At 42.6% G+C, this 20,004-nt stretch overlaps 6 long non-coding RNA genes across 6 annotated transcripts; 3 read left to right on the top strand and 3 right to left on the bottom strand.

Moving 5' to 3' along the window:
• Nucleotides 1-3,342: 3,342 nt before the first annotated feature.
• On the bottom strand, nt 3,343-4,013 carry LOC128756545 (uncharacterized). Its single transcript, XR_008414248.1, has 4 exons — nt 3,963-4,013; nt 3,789-3,891; nt 3,575-3,675; nt 3,343-3,474 (listed from the first exon to the last, which is right to left on the bottom strand). It is a non-coding gene; the product is annotated as an uncharacterized LOC128756545 (long non-coding RNA).
• A 1,449-nt stretch (nt 4,014-5,462) lies between these two features.
• Nucleotides 5,463-6,203, top strand: LOC128756547 (uncharacterized). Its single transcript, XR_008414250.1, has 4 exons — nt 5,463-5,511; nt 5,583-5,688; nt 5,802-5,907; nt 6,136-6,203. It is a non-coding gene; the product is annotated as an uncharacterized LOC128756547 (long non-coding RNA).
• Nucleotides 6,204-8,034: 1,831 nt separating this feature from the next.
• On the bottom strand, nt 8,035-8,722 carry LOC128756521 (uncharacterized). Its single transcript, XR_008414245.1, has 4 exons — nt 8,669-8,722; nt 8,492-8,597; nt 8,275-8,378; nt 8,035-8,174 (listed from the first exon to the last, which is right to left on the bottom strand). It is a non-coding gene; the product is annotated as an uncharacterized LOC128756521 (long non-coding RNA).
• Nucleotides 8,723-11,633: 2,911 nt separating this feature from the next.
• Nucleotides 11,634-12,312, bottom strand: LOC128756546 (uncharacterized). The gene is made up of 4 exons (XR_008414249.1): nt 12,259-12,312; nt 12,082-12,187; nt 11,865-11,968; nt 11,634-11,764 (listed from the first exon to the last, which is right to left on the bottom strand). It is a non-coding gene; the product is annotated as an uncharacterized LOC128756546 (long non-coding RNA).
• A 1,574-nt stretch (nt 12,313-13,886) lies between these two features.
• LOC128756523 (uncharacterized) lies at nt 13,887-14,559 on the top strand. The gene is made up of 4 exons (XR_008414247.1): nt 13,887-13,940; nt 14,012-14,117; nt 14,231-14,334; nt 14,435-14,559. It is a non-coding gene; the product is annotated as an uncharacterized LOC128756523 (long non-coding RNA).
• Nucleotides 14,560-17,503: 2,944 nt separating this feature from the next.
• On the top strand, nt 17,504-18,169 carry LOC128756522 (uncharacterized). The gene is made up of 4 exons (XR_008414246.1): nt 17,504-17,560; nt 17,632-17,737; nt 17,841-17,944; nt 18,045-18,169. It is a non-coding gene; the product is annotated as an uncharacterized LOC128756522 (long non-coding RNA).
• The last annotated feature ends 1,835 nt before the right edge of the window (nt 18,170-20,004 follow it).

Below are 20,004 nucleotides of genomic sequence, written 5' to 3'. Positions count from 1 at the left end.
TCAGTCATGAGAGATGACTTTAGTTGACTTGAAGAGGTGAAAACTATCTATCTACTATCTCCTACCATTTGTGCAAAAGTGTCATGATGAGAACCCTGGACATTCAGGTGTAACGTGACTCAGAAAAACCTTCAGGGAAGTTTTTACTAATGAGATACTGGTTCTCAGAAATAACTGTGTGGAACCATAAGTGATTGTTTCTTGTTTAGTAAGATCAAACATATTAAAATGAAGTGGAAACATTGAAACAAGCGGACAACACATAATGAAAGTTGACATTATTATGGCCCTATGCGGACAGAGTAGCACTAGAGCCGATGGAAAACACCATGCTGTAGGTCATGGATGTGGTAGAAATGAACACTGCTTAGAAAATATTGAATTTGGTGGCCTGGTTCAGAATGAATATTGAATTTGTTTGTCAGAGAAAATAAGTCTCCTTACTTTTCAAGGTGAACAAACACACTGCTGTGCTTGTCAACAATATAACCCCTCACTTCTTCAGTAACTCCAGGACCACAACCAGCCCTCATCAGCAGTATCCCAACTATCAGAAAGCTTTTTCACTGCAGCCAATTCAAAAACCTCACACTTGCGAAGGGGTTCCATTGACAGCTGTGTACATTTAATGCAAAGTTCAGGAACAGACAGTGAGATGAAGTGTTTTATTCACGCTGATTTATTGAGAAGATTTAGGTGAAGAACAAATGGTCATGTTTGCGGAAACTATCCAGATGTACTGTTGATCACAGCAGCTGCAGAGGTGCAGATCAGATCCAGGCTGGTGGACAGAAACACAAAAGTTCATTTCCACTGTGCCTCAAGACGTTTATTCCAAAGATCTCCTTCACTCCTCTTTGTGCTCATTTCTCGTAACTCATGAAGTTATCTTCACCTTATGTTCTAGGTGATTCCATGTAAGAATGTTTTCTGTCTCCTGTGATATATTGCATTTATCAACCTCAACCTCAACCTCAGAAATGTACTGTACGATCATCTCAGACCCAAATACAACACATGACCACAGCTTTCCTGAAGAGTTTTGTAAATGGTGTAAGTTCACCATCATCCAGGTCTTTGTACTGAGAGGCCTGGATCTCAGTAGCAAACCTCATGATTAAAAGTGTTTCTACTTTGTTTCATAAAAACTCCAAATAATCATAGCACAATGATGGACCTTTGGATCAAATGTCCTGAGGCCCAGTGAAAATTAACTCAGTGTTTCATCCTCAGACCTCAGGATCTCAGGATCTGATCTTCACCTCTGCAGCTCCTGTGATCTCCATCATGTTGGATTGGTCTTCTGCAAACATAACCAGTTGTTCCTCCCTTCACCTTCTCAATAAAGCTGCATGAATCAAACACTTCCTCTCACAGTCTGTTCCTGAACTTAACATTAAACCTTTGCAACTATCAAAGGAACCACTTCTCTTGTGCAAGATGTTTGAATTGGCTGCAGCAGAAAAAAAAGCGAGGGGTTAGGTTGTTGCTGAGATGATGACAAGTTCAACAGCCTCTTTGTGGATCTAGAAAAGTAAGAAGACTTGGTTATTCTCAGGGCCATCGCAACTGAGAATGACACAATGATTGGTTAGGAATTGAATGCAGCAACAAACTGTCTGCGCCCCTTTAAATACTGTGACTGGCATCATTCAAAGCTGAGACAACGCACACGTTCGCTTCATCTCTATTTTCACAACAAGGAAATAAGGAATTGTGTAAAATGGTCACAATGATCCTGCTTTTTCTGTACGTATTTATTTATCTTTCAGAAATGCAACGCATGGTGCGCTAATAGATGTGTGTTTACTACACTGTCGCCAGCTCCCTGCACCGTTCGTGAAGTTTGTCTGTGAAAATTTGATCCTGATGCAAACCTTCTGTGTTATTACCTGCCACCGTCATTATCACGACCCCTTCGGAAAATTCATTGGTTTGTGATTGTTGGTCATTTCAAACGTGGAGGAAGAGCCAAAGACTCCAGATCTGGGAAGTAACAAAACTGCACCAAATGGGCTCAAGACGCCCCAGTGTCACCTTGGGCAATCACTCCACACACTTCTATCTACAAGAGATTTTAGACTGAAAAGTTTGAATAAACAGCACCTGCTCAGGTGATTCTCTCCGAGCAGAAACGAAAGAGCTGCACTCCTGTCTCTTCTGGGCTTTGCACAGTACACCGAGTGAGACCTAGGGTCTTCTGCTCCCTCTCCACTGTCTACTGCCAGGTGTTCATGGGTAGTCCTCGCTTCCTCCCTTCGCCCCCTCCACCTCCATCACCTCCTCATAATGATGGTGTCCATGCTATCCTGGTCCTCTGGATGATAATCTTCACAAGGTTTTGCTTGGTACAGAGAGAAGGGTGATTCCACAAGTGCACCTTTCTTGAGAATCTTCACTATGACACCTTCTGTCCAGTCATCAGGCAGCTCTTTCCCTTCCCACATTTCAGGGTAAAGAGGCTGGAGGAGCTCTGCTGTGGATCAGCTTTGAACTGTTCAGCATGTAAGTTGTCAGGTCCGGGTGCTTTTCAACTTTTTCGTGATCCAGTGGCACATACAATTTCTTCCCTCCATGGGGGACCAGTGTTGGTGTCAAGATCACGTACAGCATCTTGGATGTCTGCCTCTACTGTTGGTGGCGGTCTGTCAAAACCTCTCTGAAACCTCTCTCTCTTCAGTGCAATGATGTTTGTGTTTTCATTTTCGTCGACTGTTGTAGCTGATATGTCAAATGCCATTCGAGGATGTAGCTCGAGATCTCAGAGTGACACAGAAATGGTTCATTGCACTTTTGTGATGATGACGTTCCTAAGTCAAGAGCGGCCTCATGTAACAACATGCCATTACGTTATGCTGTTGATGGCTTGAATCACTTGAAACATGTTTATTTTGGTCTCAAGCGTGGAATTGAAGTCAGACCACACACAAGGTCCATGTGATAGCCAACCCTCACGCAATGAGAATCACGCAAATGACACGTTGGCTTACTCATGCCACACCTTCTATTCATCATGCCATTCCTGCCAAGTCAATTTAGAAACTCACATCACGGGCCTAGAAACAGTGCAGTTTTAAGTGACAGCAATAGGCCGCCCCCACACAACCAAGAAAGAAGCACATTAGTTTCAAACCTTGGCAAACCAGGATCATTGAAGAAAGCAGAACCACAACTTGATCTCAGCCAGTAGCAACTTTTAAGACATAATCTAAGGATTGTATTGTATTTTGATCTTTGACAGCTGGTTGGGAACAGGCATTGACCCAAGGTTAGAGGAACTATTCACCAGAAAGCTTTTTCACCACGGCCAATCACACAGGAACAGAGTGAGAGGAAGCGTTTGATTCATGCTGATTTATTGAGAAGGTGAAGAAGAAGCACAGCTGGTTATGATGAGGGAAGACCAATCCATCTTGGTGTAGAGCACAGCAGCTGCAGATGAAGAGTCAGTGAAGATCAGGTCCTGACTGGAGTCTGAGGATAAAAAGACAGCAGTTCATTTCCACTGAGCCTCTGGACTTTTATACCACACTTTCCTTCTGTTCTTGTTTTGTTCTTGATGGGGTTGTGTTACCTGATTTGTTGAGATTCAGTCATGTTTCCAAAGAGCTTTGTCTGCCCAGAGTCCAACAGCCAGTTTGTCTGCAGCTAGATTTCCATTTGCTGCAAGATAATCTGGAAACGGTGATTTTGAGATGAACATTTGACTTCAAATCACGAGTCAAGTATGGAACATTTCGACGTGTGAGATCCATGTGTGTGCGCACTGTTGTGTGTCAGTCACTTACCTGCACCGTCGTCATTAAGGTGATCAATATCATTTAAAGCCTTCGCTTCACAGGCGAAGACCAAAAGAGCAACAACCAGAAAGACAGTTGAGATCCTCATTTTCTAAAAGAAGACATCAATGTTCCTGAGTTCATGAGTTGAAGCTGACTTGAGAGCAGAGACATTGAACTCACCTTCAGAGTCAGGTGGGAGACAGACAGGTAGACGCTTGACTATCTTCTCTGATCAGAAGTCTTCTGACTGTCACTCTGATTCTCCCTCTTTATATTCACGACTCTCTTCCCTCAAATGCCTGAACGTATGAAAACATGTCAATGTTTGTGCTCATTCTACAACCTGAAGGTGATGAAGAGAGCCAGGTTAAAATCAAATTTCCTGCTATTCTAATAGCAGCTTCATCACATCTTCCTGTTTTCAGTGGAAACCATTCAAGCAAACATCTGCCTCAGGTTTCATTCTTTATCTTCACCTTCTGCTGACACTATGTTCTTGGTGTCCACTCAGTCATGAGAGATGACTTTAGTTGACTTGAAGAGGTGAAAACGATCTACTATCTCCTACCATTTGTGCAAAAGTGTCATGATGAGAACCCTGGACATTCAGGTGTAACGTGACTCAGAAAAACTTTCAGGGAAGTTTTTACTAATGAGATACTGGTTCTCAGAAATAACTGTGTGGAACCATCAGTGATTGTTTCTTGTTTCTTGTGAAACGTTGCAGTAGATTAGAAGGTTTCATTCATATACTTTGCCTTGTGCAGCTACTTTAGTTGACTTAAAGAGGTGAAAACTATTTCATCTCTTATCAAGAAGAGCTTTCAATTTGTCTCTGGCCGTGTGTCTTTGGCCCAATGCAACATGCGCATGTAATGATGTCACAGACTGCATCCGTCTGCCCTGAAGAACCTGTCAGAAGTAGCTATTAAAATCAGTAGCAGTGTACTTGCCTCAGCTCCAGTAAAGCCTCATGGATAGCAGTATGAGTGAGGTCCAACCCCATGGAACGTTGGAAAAGGGCCATTAGGGCTCAACGTCCTGGGGATCTGGAACTCTTTTTTTGTTTTTTTTGTCACTGTATTTACTGAGATGTTTCCAGGCAGATAGAAACCAGGGCACAGATTCTGGACCAGATGGAGAGTTTAGAAGCATCTTTACAAATTTCTTTTAATAATAAAAAGTTTGTATCGTACAACTGACGAGATTTCAGCAACCTGTGACGGGAGTAAAAGAAGAAAATAAAATTAGTTAAAACTTCCCTGAAAGTTGGTCTGAGTCATGTTATACCAGAATTTCCAGGGTTCTTATCACGACATTTTTTAACAAGTCACAAATAGTAACTCATTGTGGATAGATAGTTTTCACCTCTTCATCAGCTAAAGTCACCTCTCAGGACTGAGTGGACACCAAGAACATAGTGTCAGCAGAAGGCGAAGATAAAGAATGAAACCTGAGGCAGATGTTTGCTTGAATGGTTTCCACTGAAAACAGGAAGATGTGATGAAGCTGCTATTAGAATAGCAGGAAATTTGATTTTAACCTGGCTCTCTTCATCACCTTCAGGTTGTAGAATGAGCACAAACATTGACATGTTTTCATACGTTCAGGCATTTGAGGGAAGAGAGACGTGAATATAAAGAGGGAGAATCAGAGTGACAGTCAGAAGACTTCTGATCAGAGAAGATAGTCAAGCGTCCACCTGTCTGTCTCCCACCTGACTCTGAAGGTGAGTTCAATGTCTCTGCTCTCAAGTCAGCTTCAACTCATGAACTCAGGAACATTGATGTCTTCTTTTAGAAAATGAGGATCTCAACTGTCTTTCTGGTTGTTGCTCTTTTGGTCTTCGCCTGTGAAGCGAAGGCTTTAAATGATATTGATCACCTTTATGATATCGGCGGTGCAGGTAAGTGACTGACACACAACAGTGCGCACACACATGGATCTCACACGTCGAAATGTTCCATACTTGACTCGTGATTTGAAGTCAAATGTTCATCGAAAAATCACCGTTTCCAGATTATCTTGCAGCAAAAGGAAATCTAGCTGCAGACAAACTGGCTGGTGGACTCTGGGCAGACAGAGCTCTTTGGAAACATGACTGAATCTCATCAAGTGATTCCATGTAAGAATGTACTATCTCCAATTATATGCCTCTATTAAAATCTAATTCTGGACAAAATACAACAGAAGAAAGATGACCACAACTCAGTTATCCAGGTCTTTGTTTTGACAGGATTGAAAAAAAAAATGAAGCTGTTTTAACTTGTATTTCAGAAGCTCTCTCAGTTTTGGGAGCTGAACCTGATAGTGTGAATGAACAGTTGTTTTTTGTCCTCTGCCCTCCAAACAGGATCTGATCATCACTTCGGCAGATGCTGTGAGCTACATCCTGATATCAACCTGCCCTTCTTCACCTTCACCTTCTCAATAAATCAGCATGAATCAAAACGTTTCTGCCCACTGTGTTCCTGAACTTCATACTAAGCCTTTGGCGTTATCTTTTTTTTGTTTTTGTTTTTGGGAATTTCTCTTCGGAGATCAATAAAGTATCTATCTATCTCTCTATCTCTCTATCTCTCTATCTATCTATCTATCTATCTATCTATCTATCTATCTATCTATCTATCTATCTATCTATCTTCAGCACAGGATGATGCATGCTGTGTCATCATTTCTATCTGTTTGTGCAAAGGAGTGACGTGTCATCGCTGTATCACCACAACTGACAAGAGTGTGCAGGTAGAGCTGCCATATTTGAAGTCTAGAGAACAGGGAACAAACGTTATCTTTATTCTTTTTTGATCATTTTTTAAAAGTAAGATCAAACATATTAAAATGAAGTGGAAACATTGAAACAAGCGGACAACACATAATGAAAGTTGACATTATTATGGCCCTATGCGGACAGAGTAGCACTAGAGCCGATGGAAAACACCATGCTGTAGGTCATGGATGTGGTAGACATGAACACTGCTTAGAAAATATTGAATTTGGTGCCCTGGTTCAGAATGAATATTGAATTTGTTTGTCAGAGAAAATAAGTCTCCTTACTTTTCAAGGTGAACAAACACACTGTGTGCTTGTCAACAATATAACCCCTCACTTCTTCAGTAACTCCAGGACCACACCCAGCCCTCATCAGCAGTATCCCAACTATCAGAAAGCTTTTTCACTGCAGCCAATTCAAAAACCTCACACTTGCGAAGGGGTTCCATTGACAGCTGTGTACATTTAATGCAAAGTTCAGGAACAGACAGTGAGATGAAGTGTTTGATTCACGCTGATTTATTGAGAAGATTTAGGTGAAGAACAAATGGTCATGTTTGCGGAAACTGTTCAGATGTACTGTTGATCACAGCAGCTGCAGAGGTGCAGATCAGATCCAGGCTGGTGGACAGAAACACAAAAGTTCATTTCCACTGTGCCTCAAGACGTTTATTCCAAAGATCTCCTTCACTCTTCTTTGTGCTCATTTGAAGTCTCTAAAACCAATTCTGGTCACAGACCTATGACATGTTATGAAATGGGAGCCACAGCAGCTCACTCTCCATACTACATGGATCTCACCTTGGTTTGACTGTGCCTAGTCCTGACACATGACATACCACTGCATGTCTGAACTCAGAACTGGACACCGGAACCGTCCTGGCAATGAATGACAACCAAGAAATGACCAGTGTGGACAAGAGGGTCTTTGAAACAGCGGACCAACACAATTAAACCTGATCAAGCACCAGACCAAACACAGAGTCCAGGGAGGCGGTCCAGTTCAGTCCACGCATGGACGACTTCAGACTCCCTCCATATCCTCACTGAACAGAACCGTATTTCTACCTCTAGTTTCCAATTTTCAATTTAAACACTCAGTTTGAATCTTTATTTCAAAATTAAAAAAAAAAAAACAACAACAATTAAAACCCAATTAAATTCAACATTTAAATGAGAAGTCGGGTGCAACAGTGAGACTACTTTTACTTAAACAAAAAATGTGCTTCTGAGTTCAATCCAATCCAATTCATCAAAAGTGGGTGAGATCCAACAATGTTGTCATCAAATCAAGTGAAAAGAAGTCATCAGTAGAGCTGTCTGCCGATTAATATGTTTAATCACAAATTAATCACACTTTTTTATCTGTTCTAAATGTAACATGATTGTCAATGTTGGGAACAGGCATTGACCCAAGGTTAGAGGAAACATTCACCAGAAAGCTTTTTCACCACGGCCAATCACACAGGAACAGAGTGAGAAGAAGCGTTTGATTCATGCTGATTTATTGAGAAGGTGAAAAAGAAGCACAGCTGGTTATGATGAGGGAAGACCAATCCATCTTGGTGTAGAGCACAGCAGCTGCAGATGAAGAGTCAGTGAAGATCAGGTCCTGACTGGAGTCTGAGGATAAAAAGACAGCAGTTCATTTCCACTGAGCCTCTGGACTTTTATACCACACTTTCCTTCTGTTCTTGTTTTGTTCTTGATGGGGTTGTGTTACCTTATTTGTTGAGATTCAGTCATCAGAAATGAGAGATTTGTCTAAACAGAGTCCATTAGACAGTGGGTCTGCGGCTAGATTTCCTTTTGCTGCATAATAATAACCTGGAAACAGTGATTTTGAGATGAACATTTGACGTCAAATCACGAGTCAAGTATGGAACATTTCGACGTGTGAGATCCATGTGTGTGCGCACTGTTGTGTGTCAGTCACTTACCTGCACTGCCGATATCATTAAGGTGATCAATATCATTTAAAGCCTTCGCTTCACAGGCGAAGACCAAAAGAGCAACAACCAGAAAGACAGTTGAGATCCTCATTTTCTAAAAGAAGACATCAATGTTCCTGAGTTCATGAGTTGAAGCTGACTTGAGAACAGAGACATTGAACTCACCTTCAGAGTCAGGTGGGAGACAGACAGGTGGACGCTTGACTATCTTCTCTGATCAGAAGTCTTCTGACTGTCACTCTGATTCTCCCTCTTTATATTCACGACTCTCTTCCCTCAAATGCCTGAACGTATGAAAACATGTCAATGTTTGTGCTCATTCTACAACCTGAAGGTGATGAAGAGAGCCAGGTTTTCACACCAGTGATCCAAAACCAAAACCATCCTCAGATCACATCTTACTGTTTTCAGAGTGGAAACCATTCAAGCACACGTCTGCCTCAGGTTTCATTCTTTATCTTCACCTTCTGCTACTACTTCAGTTGACTTAAAGAGGTGAAGACTATTTCGTCTTCACTACAGTCTCCAACATCATTATTTGTTTATGTTTAAATATAATAGTTAACTAAGTGTAGAGATGAGAAATTCAATATGTCACGTAGAACCTGCTCATGTCTGACAGACTGCTCTGCCAGCTTTATTTAGGGGTTAAATTGAGCCTGCTGTGTCCTATGTCTTTTTAACAGTTGACTTTCACTATGGACCAGTCTGGACACATTTCCTTGATGCTATTGAAGACATATTACAAATACTGTGATGAAATAATCAATTAGTCATATTGTATTCTTGAAATCATAATGCAAACTTCAGTCTTTTGTCATGTGGGATGAAAAGCCTTTTCACAATTCTCTCACCAAAAATGGTTGTTTTTCATTACTGAAGATTTCACTAATACTTTGACGGCTTTAGACGTGATGCTGGGTTGTAGCATTAGCGCTTCCTGTGAGAGTGTGTGCGCGATCAGTGAACCCTAATGGGTACGCGATGTCCGTCCAATATCCAACTATTTATACTGCAGTGTTTCGCCGAGAGCACAGTGCGCCGTCGCGGTCTCGTCATGCTCTCGTGCACAAGTCCAATGCAGCGAGTGAGCCTCGTGTTTATCGAATTTATCATCAGATGCAGAATTGTCATGGTGGAGATTGTGTTTGGCGGTATATCGTGTGTGATGAGTTATCGCCCATCCCTAGTAGGTACTAAAATCAGTAGCAGTGTACCAGTAAAGCATAATGGATAAGAGTATGAGTGAGGTCCAACCCCATGGAACGGTGGAAAAGGGCCATTGGGGATCAGCATCCTTGATTCTGGAACAGATGGAGAGCTTCGAAGCTTCTTTACCAATTTCTTGTGGAAGTAAAAAGTTTCAATCATACAACTGATGAGATTTCAGAGTCATGTTGCACCTGAATTTGCAGGGTTCTTATCATGACACTTTTAAGCAAGTCACAAATAGCAACACATTGTGGATAGATAGTTTTCACCTCTTGAAGTCAGCTAAAGTCACCTCTCATGAATGAGTGGACACCAAGAACATAGTGTCAGCAGAAAGCGAAGATAAAGAATGAAACCTGAGGCAGACGTTTGCTTGAATGGTTTCCACTCTGAAAACAGGACGATGTGACGTGAGGATGGTTTTGGTTTTGGATCACACTGGTGTGAAACCCTGGCTCTCTTCATCACCTTCAGGTTGTAGAATGAGCACAAACATTGACATGTTTTCATACGTTCAGGGGAAGAGAGACGTGGGATCGAGAATGAGTGAACAGGGGATCCAGGAACGTTCCTCTGGGCCATGTCCCTCACAGTCCACTAGGTATTGGATCCCCTGGGACATGACATCTGCTGTTCATGATTTTATGGACCATGCAAGCAGGATGGTTGTCGGTGATGAGGGGAGGAGAAGCCTCAGAGGCTGGGCTGAGGGGAGACGTGCAGACAGGCTTAAGGAAAGAAACGTGGAAGGTGGGATGCATGCGCACAGAGTCATTGAGCTTAAGTCTGACAGCCGAGTCATTGATGTACTTCTCCAACTTGAAGGACCGATGAATCTGGGCATTAACTTGCGGGACTCATTAGGGATCTGCAGGTCCCGCGTGGACAGCCACACCTTGTGGCTGGTATAGGGGCGCTGGAACCCTGCTCCGGTCAGCCAGTCACGTCTTGTGCTCCGCAGTATGTGAGAGGGTAGCTTGGGTGCTCACCTGTAGAAGAATGTTTGTGAAGCTGTGAGAGAGCATCAGATTCCGTGTTGCGGTAGTCGCTGATGAGTCATCGATTCAGTGAAGCACTGCTTCCATCTTGACTGGATCTGGGAGTAGACGACCCACTCCTTGGATGAAGCCCAAAAAACTGACCTGCTTGACATGGAACTCGCATTGTGTCCGCCTTGCAGAAGAGTTTCTTCTCCAGCTGCCTCTGAAGCACTAAACGTACTTGATGTTCCTCTTCCCCTCTTGAAAATATCAGAATGTCATCCAAATACACGGAAACAATGTTAGTTAGTGAGACCAAAAAGCATGGCCCGATAGTCGAAATGTCCCAGGGGCGTCTTGAAAGCAGTCTTCCACTTGTCTCCGTACCGGATTCAGACTAAGTTGTACGCGTTTCTAAGGTCAAGCTTTGTGAAAATAGTAATTTGGTTCAGGAGTTGGAATGAGGGATCAATGAGGGGAAGCCGATACCAGTTCTTCATGGTTATTTGGTTGAGACCACGGATGACACCGTATTTTCCTATTTTCACTACAACACGTTGGCTCACTCATGCCACACCTCCTATTCCTCACGCAATTCCTGTCAAGTTCATTTAGAAACTCACATCACGGGCCTAGAAACAGTGCAGTTTTAAGAGACAGCAACAGGCAGCCCCCACACAACCAAGAAAGCTGCACATTAGTTTGTCTTCAAACCCTGGTAAACGCCGACTGCTGTGCACTTCAAGTGTTAAGACATCATTTGAGGATTGTATTATATTTTGAGCTTTGAAAGCTGTGTGTCAGCTGTCAAAGGCGAATGGTTCATTCACCATTTTCACCACAGCCAATACAAACATCTCTAACTTGGAGTAGTAGTTTATGATATGACTTCAAAGGCTCAGTATCAAGTTCAGGAACACAGTGAGAGGAAGTGTTTCATTCATGCTGATTTATTGAGAAGGTGAAGGAGAAGCACAGCTGGTTATGATGAGGGAAGACCAATCCATCTTGGTGTAGAGCACAGCAGCTGCAGATGAAGAGTCAGTGAAGCTCGGGTCCTGACTGGAGTCTGAGGATAAAAAGACAGCAGTTCATTTCCACTGAGCCTCTGGACTTTTATACCACACTTTCCGTCTGTTCTTGTTTTGTTCTTGATGGGGCTGTGTTACCTTATTTGTTGAGATTCAGTCATCAGAAATGAGAGATTTGTCTAAACAGAGTCCATTAGACAGTGGGTCTGCGGCTAGATTTCCTTTTGCTGCATAATAATAACCTGGAAACAGTGATTTATCGAGGAACATTTGACTTCAAATCACGAGTCAAGTATGGAACATTTCGACGTGTGAGATCCATGTGTGTGCGCACTGTTGTGTGTCAGTCACTTACCTGCACTGCCGATATCATTAAGGTGATCAATATCATTTAAAGCCTTCACTTCACAGGCGACGACCAAAAGAGCAACAACCAGAAAGACAGTTGAGATCCTCATTTTCTAAAAGAAGACATCAATGTTCCTGAGTTCATGAGTTGAAGCTGACTTGAGAACAGAGACATTGAACTCACCTTCAGAGTCAGGTGGGAGACAGACAGGTGGACGCTTGACTATCTTCTCTGATCAGAAGTCTTCTGACTGTCACTCTGATTCTCCCTCTTTATATTCACGACTCTCTTCCCTCAAATGCCTGAACGTATGAAAACATGTCAATGTTTGTGCTCATTCGACAACCTGAAGGTGATGAAGAGAGCCAGGGTTTCACACCAGTGATCCAAAACCAAAACCATCCTCACGTCACGTTGTCCTGTTTTCAGAGTGGAAACCATTCAAGCTCACGTCTGCCTCAGGTTTCATTCTTTATCTTCGCTTTCTGCTGACACTATGTTCTTGGTGTCCACTCATTCATGAGAGGTGACTTTAGCTGACTTCAAGAGGTGAAAACTATCTATCCACAATGTGTTGCTATTTGTGACTTGCTTAAAAGTGTCATGATAAGAACCCTGCAAATTCAGGTGCAACATGACTCTGAAATCTCATCAGTTGTATGATTGAAACTTTTTACTTCCACAAGAAATTGGTAAAGAAGCTTCGAAGCTCTCCATCTGTTCCAGAATCAAGGATGCTGATCCCCAATGGCCCTTTTCCACCGTTCCATGGGGTTGGACCTCACTCATACTCTTATCCATTATGCTTTACTGGTACACTGCTACTGATTTTAGTACCTACTAGGGATGGGCGATAACTCATCACACACGATATACCGCCAAACACAATCTCCACCATGACAATTCTGCATCTGATGATAAATTCGATAAACACGAGGCTCACTCGCTGCATTGGACTTGTGCACGAGAGCATGACGAGACCGCGACGGCGCACTGTGCTCTCGGCGAAACACTGCAGTATAAATAGTTGGATATTGGACGGACATCGCGTACCCATTAGGGTTCACTGATCGCGCACACACTCTCACAGGAAGCGCTAATGCTACAACCCAGCATCACGTCTAAAGCCGTCAAAGTATTAGTGAAATCTTCAGTAATGAAAAACAACCATTTTTGGTGAGAGAATTGTGAAAAGGCTTTTCATCCCACATGACAAAAGACTGAAGTTTGCATTATGATTTCAAGAATACAATATGACTAATTGATTATTTCATCACAGTATTTGTAATATGTCTTCAATAGCATCAAGGAAATGTGTCCAGACTGGTCCATAGTGAAAGTCAACTGTTAAAAAGACATAGGACACAGCAGGCTCAATTTAACCCCTAAATAAAGCTGGCAGAGCAGTCTGTCAGACATGAGCAGGTTCTACGTGACATATTGAATTTCTCATCTCTACACTTAGTTAACTATTATATTTAAACATAAACAAATAACGATGTTGGAGACTGTAGTGAAGACGAAATAGTCTTCACCTCTTTAAGTCAACTGAAGTAGTAGCAGAAGGTGAAGATAAAGAATGAAACCTGAGGCAGACGTGTGCTTGAATGGTTTCCACTCTGAAAACAGGACGACGTGATCTGAGGATGGTTTTGGTTTTGGATCACTGGTGTGAAACCCTGGCTCTCTTCATCACCTTCAGGTTGTAGAATGAGCACAAACATTGACATGTTTTCATACGTTCAGGCATTTGAGGGAAGAGAGACGTGAATATAAAGAGGGAGAATCAGAGTGACAGTCAGAAGACTTCTGATCAGAGAAGATAGTCAAGCGTCCACCTGTCTGTCTCCCACCTGACTCTGAAGGTGAGTTCAATGTCTCTGTTCTCAAGTCAGCTTCAACTCATGAACTCAGGAACATTGATGTCTTCTTTTAGAAAATGAGGATCTCAACTGTCTTTCTGGTTGTTGCTCTTTTGGTCTTCGCCTGTGAAGCGAAGGCTTTAAATGATATTGATCACCTTAATGATATCGGCAGTGCAGGTAGGTGACTGACACACAACAGTGCGCACACACATGGATCTCACACGTCGAAATGTTCCATACTTGACTCGTGATTTGACGTCAAATGTTCCTCGAAAAATCACTGTTTCCAGGTTATTATTATGCAGCAAAAGGAAATCTAGCCGCAGACCCACTGTCTAATGGACTCTGTTTAGACAAATCTCTCATTTCTGATGACTGAATCTCAACAAATAAGGTAACACAACCCCATCAAGAACAAAACAAGAACAGAAGGAAAGTGTGGTATAAAAGTCCAGAGGCTCAGTGGAAATGAACTGCTGTCTTTTTATCCTCAGACTCCAGTCAGGACCCGAGCTTCACTGACTCTTCATCTGCAGCTGCTGTGCTCTACACCAAGATGCATTGGTCTTCCCTCATCATAACCAGCTGTGCTTCTCCTTCACCTTCTCAATAAATCAGCATGAATGAAACACTTCCTCTCACTGTGTTCCTGAACTTGATACTGAGCCTTTGAAGTCATATCATAAACTACTACTCCAAGTTAGAGATGTTTGTTTTGGCTGTGGTGAAAATGGTGAATGAACCATTCGCCTTTGACAGCTGACACACAGCTTTCAAAGCTCAAAATATAATACAATCCTCAAATGATGTCTTAACACTTGAAGTGCACAGCAGTCGGCGTTTACCAGGGTTTGAAGACAAACTAATGTGCAGCTTTCTTGGTTGTGTGGGGGCTGCCTGTTGCTGTCTCTTAAAACTGCACCGTTTCTAGGCCCGTGATGTGAGTTTCGAAATGAACTTGACAGGAATTGCGTGAGGAATAGGAGGTGTGGCATGAGTGAGCCAACGTGTTGTAGTGAAAATAGGAAAATACGGTGTCATCCGTGGTCTCAACCAAATAACCATGAAGAACTGGTATCGGCTTCCCCTCATTGATCCCTCATTCCAACTCCTGAACCAAATTACTATTTTCACAAAGCTTGACCTTAGAAACGCGTACAACTTAGTCCGAATCCGGTACGGAGACAAGTGGAAGACTGCTTTCAAGACACCCCTGGGAGATTTCGACTATCGGGCCATGCTTTTTGGTCTCACTAACTAACATTGTTTCCGTGTATTTGGATGACATTCTGATATTTTCAAGAGGGGAAGAGGAACATCAAGTACGTTTAGTGCTTCAGAGGCTGCTGGAGAAGAAACTCTTCTGCAAGGCGGACACAATGCGAGTTCCATGTCAAGCAGGTCAGTTTTCTGGGCTTCATCCAAGGAGTGGGTCGTCTACTCCCGGATCCAGTCAAGATGGAAGCAGTGCTTCACTGAATCGATGACTCATCAGCGACTACCGCAACACGGAATCTGATGCTCTCTCACAGCTTCACAAACATTCTTCTACAGGTGAGCACCCAAGCTACCCTCTCACATACTGCGGAGCACAAGACGTGACTGGCTGACCGGAGCAGGGTTCCAGCGCCCCTATACCAGCCACAAGGTGTGGCTGTCCACGCGGGACCTGCAGATCCCTAATGAGTCCCGCAAGTTAACGCCCAGATTCATCGGTCCTTCAAGTTGGAGAAGTACATCAATGACTCGGCTGTCAGACTTAAGCTCAATGACTCTGTGCGCATGCATCCCACCTTCCACGTTTCTTTCCTTAAGCCTGTCTGCACGTCTCCCCTCAGCCCAGCCTCTGAGGCTTCTCCTCCCCTCATCACCGACAACCATCCTGCTTGCATGGTCCATAAAATCATGAACAGCAGATGTCATGTCCCAGGGGATCCAATACCTAGTGGACTGTGAGGGACATGGCCCAGAGGAACGTTCCTGGATCCCCTGTTCACTCATTCTCGATCCCACGTCTCTCTTCCCCTGAACGTATGAAAACATGTCAATGTTTGTGCTCATTCTACAACCTGAAGGTGATGAAGAGAGCCAGGGTTTCACACCAGTGTGATCCAAAACCAAAACCATCCTCAGATCACGTTGTCCTGTTTTCAGAGTGGAAACCATTCAAGCACACGTCTGCCTCAGGTTTCATTCTTTATCTTCACCTTCTGCTGACACTATGTTCTTGGTGTCCACTCATTCATGAGAGGTGACTTTAGCTGACTTCAAGAGGTGAAAACTATCTATCCACAATGTGTTGCTATTTGTGACTTGCTTAAAAGTGTCATGATAAGAACCCTGCAAATTCAGGTGCAACATGACTCTGAAATCTCATCAGTTGTATGATTGAAACTTTTTACTTCCACAAGAAATTGGTAAAGAAGCTTCGAAGCTCTCCATCTGTTCCAGAATCAAGGATGCTGATCCCCAATGGCCCTTTTCCACCGTTCCATGGGGTTGGACCTCACTCATACTCTTATCCATTATGCTTTACTGGTACACTGCTACTGATTTTAGTACCTACTAGGGATGGGCGATAACTCATCACACACGATATACCGCCAAACACAATCTCCACCATGACAATTCTGCATCTGATGATAAATTCGATAAACACGTGGCTCACTCGCTGCATTGGACTTGTGCGCGAGAGCATGACGAGGCCGCGACGGCGCACTGTGCCCTCGGCGAAACACTGCAGTGTAAATAGTTGGATATTGGACGGACATCGCACCTGTATTGGTGGCGGCGTCCTCTTCCGCGTCCCCATTAGGGTTCACTGATCGCGCACACACTCTCACAGGAAGCGCTAATGCTACAACCTGGCATCACGTCTAAAGCGGTCAAAGTGTTAGTGAAATCTTCAGTAATGAAAAACAACCATTTTTGGTGAGAGAATTGTGAAAAGGCTTTTCATCACACATGACAAAAGACTGAAGTTTGCATTATGATTTCAAGAATACAATATGACTAATTGATTATTTCATCACAGTATTTGTAATGTGTCTTCAATAGCATCAAGGAAATGTGTCCAGACTGGTCCATAGTGAAAGTCAACTGTTAAAAAGACATAGGACACAGCAGGCTCAATTTAACCCCTAAATAAAGCTGGCAGAGCAGTGTGTCAGACATGAGCAGGTTCTATGTGACATATTGAATTTCTCATCTCTACACTTAGTTAACTATTATATTTAAACATAAACAAATAATGATGTTGGAGACTGTAGTGAAGACGAAATAGTCTTCACCTCTTTAAGTCAACTGAAGTAGTAGCAGAAGGTGCAGACAAAGAATGAAACCTGAGGCAGACGTTTGCTTGAATGGTTTCCACTCTGAAAACAGTAAGATGTGATCTGAGGATGGTTTTGGTTTTGGATCACTGGTGTGAAAACCTGGCTCTCTTCATCACCTTCAGGTTGTAGAATGAGCACAAACATTGACATGTTTTCATACGTTCAGGCATTTGAGGGAAGAGAGTCGTGAATATAAAGAGGGAGAATCAGAGTGACAGTCAGAAGACTTCTGATCAGAGAAGATAGTCAAGCGTCCACCTGTCTGTCTCCCACCTGACTCTGAAGGTGAGTTCAATGTCTCTGTTCTCAAGTCAGCTTCAACTCATGAACTCAGGAACATTGATGTCTTCTTTTAGAAAATGAGGATCTCAACTGTCTTTCTGGTTGTTGCTCTTTTGGTCTTCGCCTGTGAAGCGAAGGCTTTAAATGATATTGATCACCTTAATGATATCGGCAGTGCAGGTAAGTGACTGACACACAACAGTGCGCACACACATGGATCTCACACGTCGAAATGTTCCATACTTGACTCGTGATTTGAAGTCAAATGTTCCTCGTATTCCAGGTTATTATTATGCAGCAAAAGGAAATCTAGCCGCAGACCCACTGTCTAATGGACTCTGTTTAGACAAATCTCTCATTTCTGATGACTGAATCTCAACAAATAAGGTAACACAACCCCATCAAGAACAAAACAAGAACAGAAGGAAAGTGTGGTATAAAAGTCCAGAGGCTCAGTGGAAATGAACTGCTGTCTTTTTATCCTCAGACTCCAGTCAGGACCCGAGCTTCACTGACTCTTCATCTGCAGCTGCTGTGCTCTACACCAAGATGCATTGGTCTTCCCTCATCATAACCAGCTGTGCTTCTCCTTCACCTTCTCAATAAATCAGCATGAATGAAACACTTCCTCTCACTGTGTTCCTGAACTTGATGCTGAGCCTTTGAAGCCATATCTACTACTCAAAGTAAGAGATTTTTGTGGTGAAAAAGGTGAATGAACCATTCGCCTTTGACAGCTGACACCAAGCTCACATCAAAATAGTGCGGTCCAGCAGCCTGGATCCGGAAAAAATGGATGACGTTCTTCTCATGAAAAGTCAACATTAGAACTGAGCCGGCAGCACCAAAACCGAGCCTCAAATGAAAGTGATCAGTGGTTTCGTGATGTGTGATCAATGAAGACAAACAAACTCGGCGGTGACCTGACAGGACTAGATGTCCGGTTCACCAGTGATACAACAGTGGCGATACAACAGTTAACAACATGAAAAAGGAACAAAGAAGTTGTTTGATGCGACTCATGCTCATCCCAGATTGGCATTGGACTTGTCGAGTCACAAAACTTTCAGAATGCATCAAAGGTCTCCCAGCGTCAGGTTTGGTGTGACTGCGATCCTTGGATGAACCAATGATGCTCGATAATACAGTAGGAGCTGATTGGATTGCATCGCTAGAACCAATCGCTGCTTCAGACTGAGGTTTGTCCCGCCTACCTCATTTACATACTGACACCGAAATGTTGAAATAAATAAAAGGCAAAAAGTGGAAATAAGTCAGATAAATAAAAAGGAAAATGTATAAATAAATGGCATTAGCTCTTATAGCACATATATACTGACTGTTTCTGGCGTGTTTTCTGATGCAGTATTTTGACATTTTTAAGCAAATTTTGAAAATGCGACAATGCAACCGTTTGTTTCTATTTGTTTTTATTTTGCAGTTAGCAATCGGAATAGCATTAGGCTGCATCTCCTCCAGAGGGGCCAATATGCTAAAAGGAAGACAGCGATGACAACAAAACATGATGGAATAATATCAACTAAAATATAACAAGGACAAAATGAACCTTAGAAGATAGCCATAAGACATATGCACTTAATTTGAATTTAAATCAACTATTGACTGGACATTCAAGATAAAAAGGCAATTTATTTCAAAATATATTTTCAGTATTCCTTTAATTATGAGGAACAGGAAAAACACAAAAATGGCCAATGAAAATAAGAAATTTTTCATCTTAAAACAAGAACATGCTATATTTACTGCTGAAGTGGTGGCGGTGACTAAAAGAGAGAACAAAAAAGGCCGAAAAATTAGGACATATCAGTTACAGTTTTCGTCAGATGTCAAACGGGTGCACAAAAATATAGGCATCTGGCCGCAAATAGCTCCCAGGCCACACTTTGCTCAGGTCTGATCTACACAGAGCCACACATTTTCCTATCCGATGCTTTTGCATGCCCGTTTCAAAACTGTTCAGGGGTGGAAATATATATCTAATATTGATGGAGCATCAGCTAAAAATGTCCCATCATGCAAAGCTTGTCGAGTAATTAACTTCATAAGAGGACATTTTTATTTTTAACTTCCGCTTTAAGGGAAGCCTGAAGGCATGCTGAGCAGTGTCAGATCCACAGGTGCCCTGTCATGGCTTGCCATGTCAAAGCCTGACTAAATTTCCAGAATTTCACCCCTGAGACTGGTTTGTGGTCTGTTTGAAAAAAAAATTTGTGACTCATGCTTGAATCACATGGGCAAAGTAGCGAGTGGCGAGCCACTTATTTGTGCTGTTGTGAAATCACGCACAACATGAGGCATGAAAATGTACCGGATGTTGTGTTGCAATATGGCAAAAGCACAATCCAGCTGCAGTTACTTTGAAAGAACACAACATACCTATTTTTTCAGATATAAACCTACCCAGATGTCAAAAATGACAACATTAT

This window comes from Synchiropus splendidus, chromosome 3 (assembly GCF_027744825.2).
Source record: "Synchiropus splendidus isolate RoL2022-P1 chromosome 3, RoL_Sspl_1.0, whole genome shotgun sequence".
Lineage (NCBI taxonomy): Eukaryota > Metazoa > Chordata > Actinopteri > Syngnathiformes > Callionymidae > Synchiropus > Synchiropus splendidus.
This window is presented reverse-complemented; position numbering and strand designations above follow the sequence as displayed.